Source organism: Convolutriloba macropyga, unplaced genomic scaffold, assembly GCF_964194025.1.
Source record: "Convolutriloba macropyga unplaced genomic scaffold, txConMacr16.3 SCAFFOLD_5456, whole genome shotgun sequence".
Classification (NCBI taxonomy): Eukaryota; Metazoa; Xenacoelomorpha; order Acoela; family Convolutidae; genus Convolutriloba; species Convolutriloba macropyga.
The window spans coordinates 1-7,500 of NW_027452353.1; the positions used below are offsets into that span (position 1 = coordinate 1).

Genomic DNA, 7,500 nt, shown 5'->3' on the forward strand with positions numbered 1-7,500 from the left:
CTTCCGAATTTCTGACCTATCAACCTATGATGGTAGTGTAACGGACTACCATGGTTGTGACGGGTAACGGGGAATCAGGGTTCGATTCCGGAGAGGGAGCCTTAGAAACGGCTACCACATCCAAGGAAGGCAGCAGGCACGCAAATTACCCACTCTCCGCACGAGGAGGTAGTGACTAGAAATAATGATATGAACCTTTATGGTTTGTAATCAGAATGGAATGGACTTAAAAGCTCCATTGATGAACGAGTAGAGGGCAAGTCTGGTGCCAGCAGCCGCGGTAATACCAGCCTCTACAAGCGTATGCAATAGTTGCTGCGTTTAAAAAGCTCATAGTTGGATCTGTTTGAGTAGAACGGCAACATGGTCTTCAGTTAAATCTGTTGACTCGTTCCGCTCATCCTTCGCATCGAAGAAATAGTTTGCACTTAAATGTGACGAACTGTGGAAACGGTGTTTTCACCCTGAGAAAATTAGAGTGTTCAAAGCATCCTTTGGGATCGAATAATAAAGCATGGAATAATGGAGAATGACCCGCTACTCGATTGATGCCGGTTGGCTGAGTGCGGTAATGATGAAAGGAACAGACGGGGGCATTTGTATTGCTACGTTAGAGGTGAAATTCTTGGATCGTGGCAAGACAAACTACTGCGAAAGCATTTGCCAAGAATGTTTTCATTAATCAAGAACGAAAGTCAGAGTATTGAAGAGGATTAGATACCCTCGTAATTCTGACCATAAACTATACCAACCTACAATTTGTCAAAGTCGATCTTGACTTGGCAAGAGATTAACCGGGAAACCAAAGTTTATTGGTTCCGGGGGAAGTATGGTTGCAAAATCGAAACTTAAAGGAATTGACGGAAGGGCACCACCAGGAGTGGAGCCTGCGGCTTAATTTGACTCAACACGGGAAAACTCACCCGGTCCAGACATCTTAAGGATTGACAGATTGAATATCTTTCATGATTATATGGGCGGTGGTGCATGGCCGTTCTTAGTTAGTGGAGTGATCTGTCTGGTTAATTCCGATAACGAACGAGATCTTCTCCATCTAAATAATGAAATTCACTATATGTGAATTCAAACACTTCTTAGAGGAACTATGCGGAATTAAATACCGCAGATGAAGTGAGGCTATAACAGGTCTGTGATGCCCTTAGATGTTCTGGACTGCACGCGCGCTACACTGTGTACTTTTAGATTGAGTACTCAGCCCTTGGTCCGAAATGGACTGGGCAATCAGAGAAAAGTACAGCGCTTCAAGGGGATCGTCTGTTGTAACTTGCAGACGTGAACCAGGAATTCCTGGTACTTATGAGTCAACAACTCATAGGGATTACGTCCCTGCCCTTTGTACACACCGCCCGTCGCTACTACTGATTGGATAGTTAAGCAAGAATTGCAAATTCCTACTGTTGGGACTTCGGTCTCCGGCAACGGGATGAAGCGGATCGAGCTTAATTGTCTAGAGGAAGTAAAAGTCGTAACAAGGTTTCCGTAGGGGAACCTGCGGAAGGATCAGTGATTGATTCCTTCGGGCATGGCTGCTGGTAGAGGCCATGTCTGTAGTGCGCATGACGCTCTGTCGCTAGAGATTGCTTGGCAACCAATCTCGAATTATGTATCGAGCTCAAAAACTACTTGTGTGGATACATAGTTCAGCAGTCATGGCAAGGGACTGCTTAAAGGGAGACTAGTTAGCAAAAGCAGCCTAGCAGAACTGCAGCTATCTAGATCTCAGAAGCTGGGTTATAGAAGCCCAGCTATAGACTTGTGAATGAGAAAGGCCTAAAAAGGTCCACAAGTCGCGTGGTTAGAACCGACACGCAAAAATCCCAGCGAGTGACAGAGCGTTGCGCTGTTCAGTGGGAAAGAGTTGAGCTACTCGGGGCGCCCACTGAACTTGCTCCGAGCCAAAGGCTCGAAAAAACACAGCTTAGCCTCAGATCCTTTACATAGAAGGCTAGCTAAAATAAACTTACCTTGGACGAGGGTAAAGTTTAGTCAGTTCTTAGGGGAGAGTAATCCACAGCTTCTCGCCCTCTGAACATTCTCCCAGATATGTAGGTCTGGGAGAGTCTCCTCCTGTTCTTCGGAATCTGGAGGTAGACAAAGACAGTACGATACGATCTTGCATCGGGATGACTAACCGATAATGATCATAATCTGACAATTTTTCCGGCTTGAGGCACCGGAGTCAGATTAAAGACACATACTGAACTAAAGGCGTATGTGCAAAGCTTGTCGGAGTGTAGAGAGTCAAGCTGAGTTGACTCGTCACGTGGTGATGACAACAGCCATGTGCAAAACACTCACAACTTTATCGTCTATGTGGAAAAGGTTGCTAACAGCGCTCTCTATGAGAGGCCCTCGCATATAACTATACGAGGAAAAGGCGATAGAGTTGTTTGAATGTGGGGCAGGTTCATCGACAAGCTAAGTTGATCACATTCTTGTTGTGGCATCCTACTAGAATTGGTCACGGTCTGCACCAACTCTCCCCAAGTTGGCCAGACTTAAAACTAGAAATAAGGTTTGCAGCTATGTGAACCTAGAAACTGTAAAGGAGTTGAAAGAACTTAAAGGAATTGAAAGAGGCCTTGAGGTATATCCTCTTGGTAAAGACCCACAAAAGCTCACAAAAGTGGCTTCGAAGGGCAAAACTGGTTCATCCAAAACAATTGGAGAGCTTAAAGCAGAACCAATTCGAATGAAACACTATTGGTGAAACTTCATCATGAGAACGTCACAAGCTGATCACGCTCTATGATATGACTAGTATTATGTTGCTTCTAGTAGGCTAAGCGCAAGCCGAAACATCAACATGTGAAAGTCGTAGAATTTTGCAATCAAACTGTGGCTAGTACTGTGATGTTACTAGTAACCTGGTGTTCCGTCATATGGCCAAGAGAGCATTTGAAGGCGAAACTTCTGCATGGGAAAGCTGCATCATGATCAAAATTTTATATCGAGTATTATGTTGACGTTAGTAGGCCTTGGCCGAAAACGCAGCATGTGAAAGGTATAGATAAAAGTTATTGTTGCAGTCAGTACTGTGTAGTTACTAGTAGCTGGATTTAAGCTCAAAATGAGACACTGTTGGTGAAACTTCATCATGAGAATTCACAAGCTGATCAAGCTCTATGATATGACTAGTATTATGTTGCTTCTAGTAGGCTAAGCGCAAGCCGAAACATCAACATGTGAAAGTCGTAGAATTTTGCGATCAAATTGTGGCTAGTACTGTGATGTTACTAGTAACCTTGTGTTACGTCATATGGCCAAGAGAGCATTTGAAGGCGAAACTTCTGCATGGGGAAGCTGCATCATGAACAAAAGTTTATATCGAGTATTATGTTGACATTAGTAGGCCCTGGCCGAAAGCGCAGCATGTGAAAGGTATAGATAAAAGTTATCGTTGCAGTCAGTACTGTGTAGTTACTAGTAGCTGGATTTAAGCTCGAAATGAGACACTGTTGGTGAAACTTCATCATGAGAACGTCACAAGCTGATCACGCTCCATGATATGACTAGTATTATGTTGCTTCTAGTAGGCTAAGCGCAAGCCGAAACATCAACATGTGAAAGTCGTAGAATTTTGCGATCAAATTGTGGCTAGTACTGTGATGTTACTAGTAACCTTGTGTTACGTCATATGGCCAAGAGAGCATTTGAAGGCGAAACTTCTGCATGGGGAAGCTGCATCATGAACAAAAGTTTATATCGAGTATTATGTTGACGTTAGTAGGCCCTGGCCGAAAGCGCAGCATGTGAAAGGTATAGATAAAAGTTAGCGTTGCAGTCAGTACTGTGTAGTTACTAGTAGCTGGATTTAAACTCGAAATGAGACACTGTTGGTGAAACTTCATCATGAGAACGTCACAAGCTGATCACGCTCTATGATATGACTAGTATTATGTTGCTTCTAGTAGGCTAAGCGCAAGCCGAAACATCAACATGTGAAAGTCGTAGAATTTTGCAATCAAACTGTGGCTAGTACTGTGATGTTACTAGTAACCTTTTCTTACGTCATATGGCCAAGAGAGCATTTGAAGGCGAAACTTCTGCATGGGGAAGCTGCATCATGAACAAAAGTTTATATCGAGTATTATGTTGACGTTAGTAGGCCCTGGCCGAAAGCGCAGCATGTGAAAGGTATAGATAAAAGTTATCGTTGCAGTCAGTACTGTGTAGTTACTAGTAGCTGGATTTAAGCTCGAAGTGAGACACTGTTGGTGAAACTTCATCATGAGAACGTCACAAGCTGATCACGCTCTATGATATGACTAGTATTATGTTGCTTATAGTAGGCTAAGCGCAAGCCGAAACATCAACATGTGAAAGTCGTAGAATTTTGCGATCAAATTGTGGCTAGTACTGTGATGTTACTAGTAACCTTGTGTTACGTCATATGGCCAAGAGAGCATTTGAAGGCGAAACTTCTGCATGGGGAAGCTGCATCATGAACAAAAGTTTATATCGAGTATTATGTTGACGTTAGTAGGCCCTGGCCGAAAGCGCAGCATGTGAAAGGTATAGATAAAAGTTAGCGTTGCAGTCAGTACTGTGTAGTTACTAGTAGCTGGATTTAAGCTCGAAATGAGACACTGTTGGTGAAACTTCATCATGAGAACGTCACAAGCTGATCACGCTCTATGATATGACTAGTATTATGTTGCTTCTAGTAGGCTAAGCGCAAGCCGAAACATCAACATGTGAAAGTCGTAGAATTTTGCAATCAAACTGTGGCTAGTACTGTGATGTTACTAGTAACCTTTTCTTACGTCATATGGCCAAGAGAGCATTTGAAGGCGAAACTTCTGCATGGGGAAGCTGCATCATGAACAAAAGTTTATATCGAGTATTATGTTGACGTTAGTAGGCCCTGGCCGAAAGCGCAGCATGTGAAAGGTATAGATAAAAGTTATCGTTGCAGTCAGTACTGTGTAGTTACTAGTAGCTGGATTTAAGCTCGAAGTGAGACACTGTTGGTGAAACTTCATCATGAGAACGTCACAAGCTGATCACGCTCTATGATATGACTAGTATTATGTTGCTTATAGTAGGCTAAGCGCAAGCCGAAACATCAACATGTGAAAGTCGTAGAATTTTGCGATCAAACTGTGGCTAGTACTTTGATGATGCTTGTAGCCAACCGAATTGGTTGAAAAGCCCAATAAGTAAGCTAACTTGGGAGAGCTTGTTGGAAACCAAATGCTACTAGATTGGTCCAAATACATCCTTCAACAGGGGATCACTTGGCTCGCTTTACGAAGAGGAGCACAGCTATATGTGTTAATTCGGTATGAATCGCAAGATTTGTTTACCGACCTCTCTAACGCAAAAGGCGGTCTCGGCTTCGGCTGTTGACTGCGTCCGATTCAGGGTTATATAACTCTCGATTGAACACATTGATGTTCTATTGTTGGTGCTTCCAATAAAATTGGAACACTTAAAGCAGAACCGATTCAAATAATAGCATTCTGATCAATGATTGCATTCCTTGATCAAGAACTGCTGGAGTCATTGTGATGGCGAATTTTCTTCATAAGAAAATTGCAAAGAGACGGAACTTAATGAGACTAGTATTATGTTGTTTCTAGTAAGCGGAAGCTGAAACAGCAACATGTGAAAATCAAGTTTTGTTCAATGATCTCGAGGCGATAAGTACTATGAAGCAACTAGTAGCCTAAGCATGACTCAGATTTGAGACAGTCAAAAAGACTGGCGAAACTTCTTCACATGAAAGTTACATAGAGAACTACAAATGTATACAGCGAGTATTATGTTGTTTCTAGTAGGCGAAAGCTGAAACATCAACATGTGAAAGTTGTCTGCAAACTGTAGAACGATATGTGATTAGTACTGTGCTGTTACTAGTAGCCAGTCTGACTGTAGAAGCCAAGACAAAGGGAAACTAATGCATCTGAAAAGGACAAGTTATGGAAAGGTATGCACGATAAGTATTATGTTGTTTCTAGTAAGCGGCAGCTGAAACATCAACATGTGAACGTCGTTGTGTACAGTAACCTAGAACATATATAGTCCTTAGTAACGTGCATTTACTAGTACCTGTAATTGGTATTCAGACTCAGGCAGTTTGGAATAGTTTGGCAAAGATGCACCAGAGAAAACTGGGATTTGATACAGAAATTGTTGAATACAAGTATTATGCTGCTTCTAGTAGGTTGAATCCGAAACATCAGCATGTGAAAATTGAAAACATTTCTGGTTCGAATTGTCACAAGTATTTGGTGATCTGAGTAGCCAAACTCACTACAACGCCAATTGAAGGCAAAAATTCTCAACGGGAAAAGCTATTCTCATTGAATGAGCTAACAAGACGAGTATTATGTTGCTTCTAGTAGGCGAAAGCCAAAACATCAACATGTGAAAGTCTTGCTGAACAAATTTAATGTTGTTGAGCTCAGTACCGTGTGAATTAGTAGCCATAATTGGCGAGCGAAAATTGAACTGGCGAAACTTCGTCTTTGGAAAATTGCAGATGCCGAGCACTTATTTTGCAACGAGTATTATGTTGACTGTAGTAAGCGAAAGCCGAAACAGCAACATGTGAAAGCTGTTGAAATTTGTGGTCATTTTGCAATAAGTACAAGGAGTGTAACTAGTAGCCAGGTCAAAATTTGGGATAAGAATGAGCAAAAATTCTGCATGAGAACAGTTGAAATTATGAAACTAAATTACAAAGACTAGTATTATGTTGTTTCGAGTACGCGAAAGCGGAAACATCAACATGTGAACGTTTGTAACGAAGTTTCGTTAATTTTCAGCCTAGTACTGAGCAAGAACGAGTAGCCTCATCTCCAATCCCACGCAAAATGTAGTGAAATATGTGAGTGAACCTTATTCACGGTGAGGGTTTCCCGAGGTCTGTATTGCAGCGAGTATTATGTTGCTTCTAGTAAGCGAAAGCTGAAACAACAACATTTGAAAGTTGGAATTAATGACTGAATGGAAACTTCGACCTGTGTTTGATAGTAGTAGCGAACAAAACTGCTGAATCGGTTTCTGTCTCATATTGGTCAGTGAACCAATTAAGAGACAATCAACTACATAACCTGAATTGGGCGAGAGAACCCCCTTAACTTAAGCATATCAGTAAGGGGAGGAAAAGAAATCAACTGAGAATCCCTTAGTAATGGCGAATGAACAGGGAAAAGCTCATCGGGAAGAGAAATGGCAACATTTCTCGGTGTCCGGTATGGTTTGATGCTAGACTGGTGAATTTGTCCTGATGTCTACTGGAAAGTAGCATCAAAGAAGGTGAAAATCCTGTAAAGGTCATTTTCGATACCAGTCATAATGGCTCATTCCTATGAGTAGAGTTGTTTGAAAGTGCAACTCGAAGCTGGAGATATGTCTCTCCAAAAGCTAAATAAAGCGAGACCGATAGTAAACAAGTACCGTGAGGGAAAGTTGAAAAGCACTCTGAAGAGAGAGTGAAAAGTACGTGAAACTGTTGAAGGGGAACTGGAG

The 7,500-nt window shown here is 42.0% G+C and overlaps 1 non-coding gene and 1 pseudogene across 1 annotated transcript in view; both read left to right on the forward strand.

Moving 5' to 3' along the window:
* The first annotated feature begins 5,241 nt into the window (after positions 1–5,241).
* Positions 5,242–5,393, forward strand: LOC142357410 (5.8S ribosomal RNA; annotated as a pseudogene).
* Positions 5,394–7,077: 1,684 nt separating this feature from the next.
* Positions 7,078–7,500, forward strand: part of LOC142357411 (large subunit ribosomal RNA) — a 3,520-nt gene continuing 3,097 nt past the window's right edge. Inside the window, exon 1 of the ribosomal RNA XR_012761600.1 lies at positions 7,078–7,500. This exon is cut by the window's right edge and continues 3,097 nt beyond it. This is a non-coding gene — a ribosomal RNA (large subunit ribosomal RNA).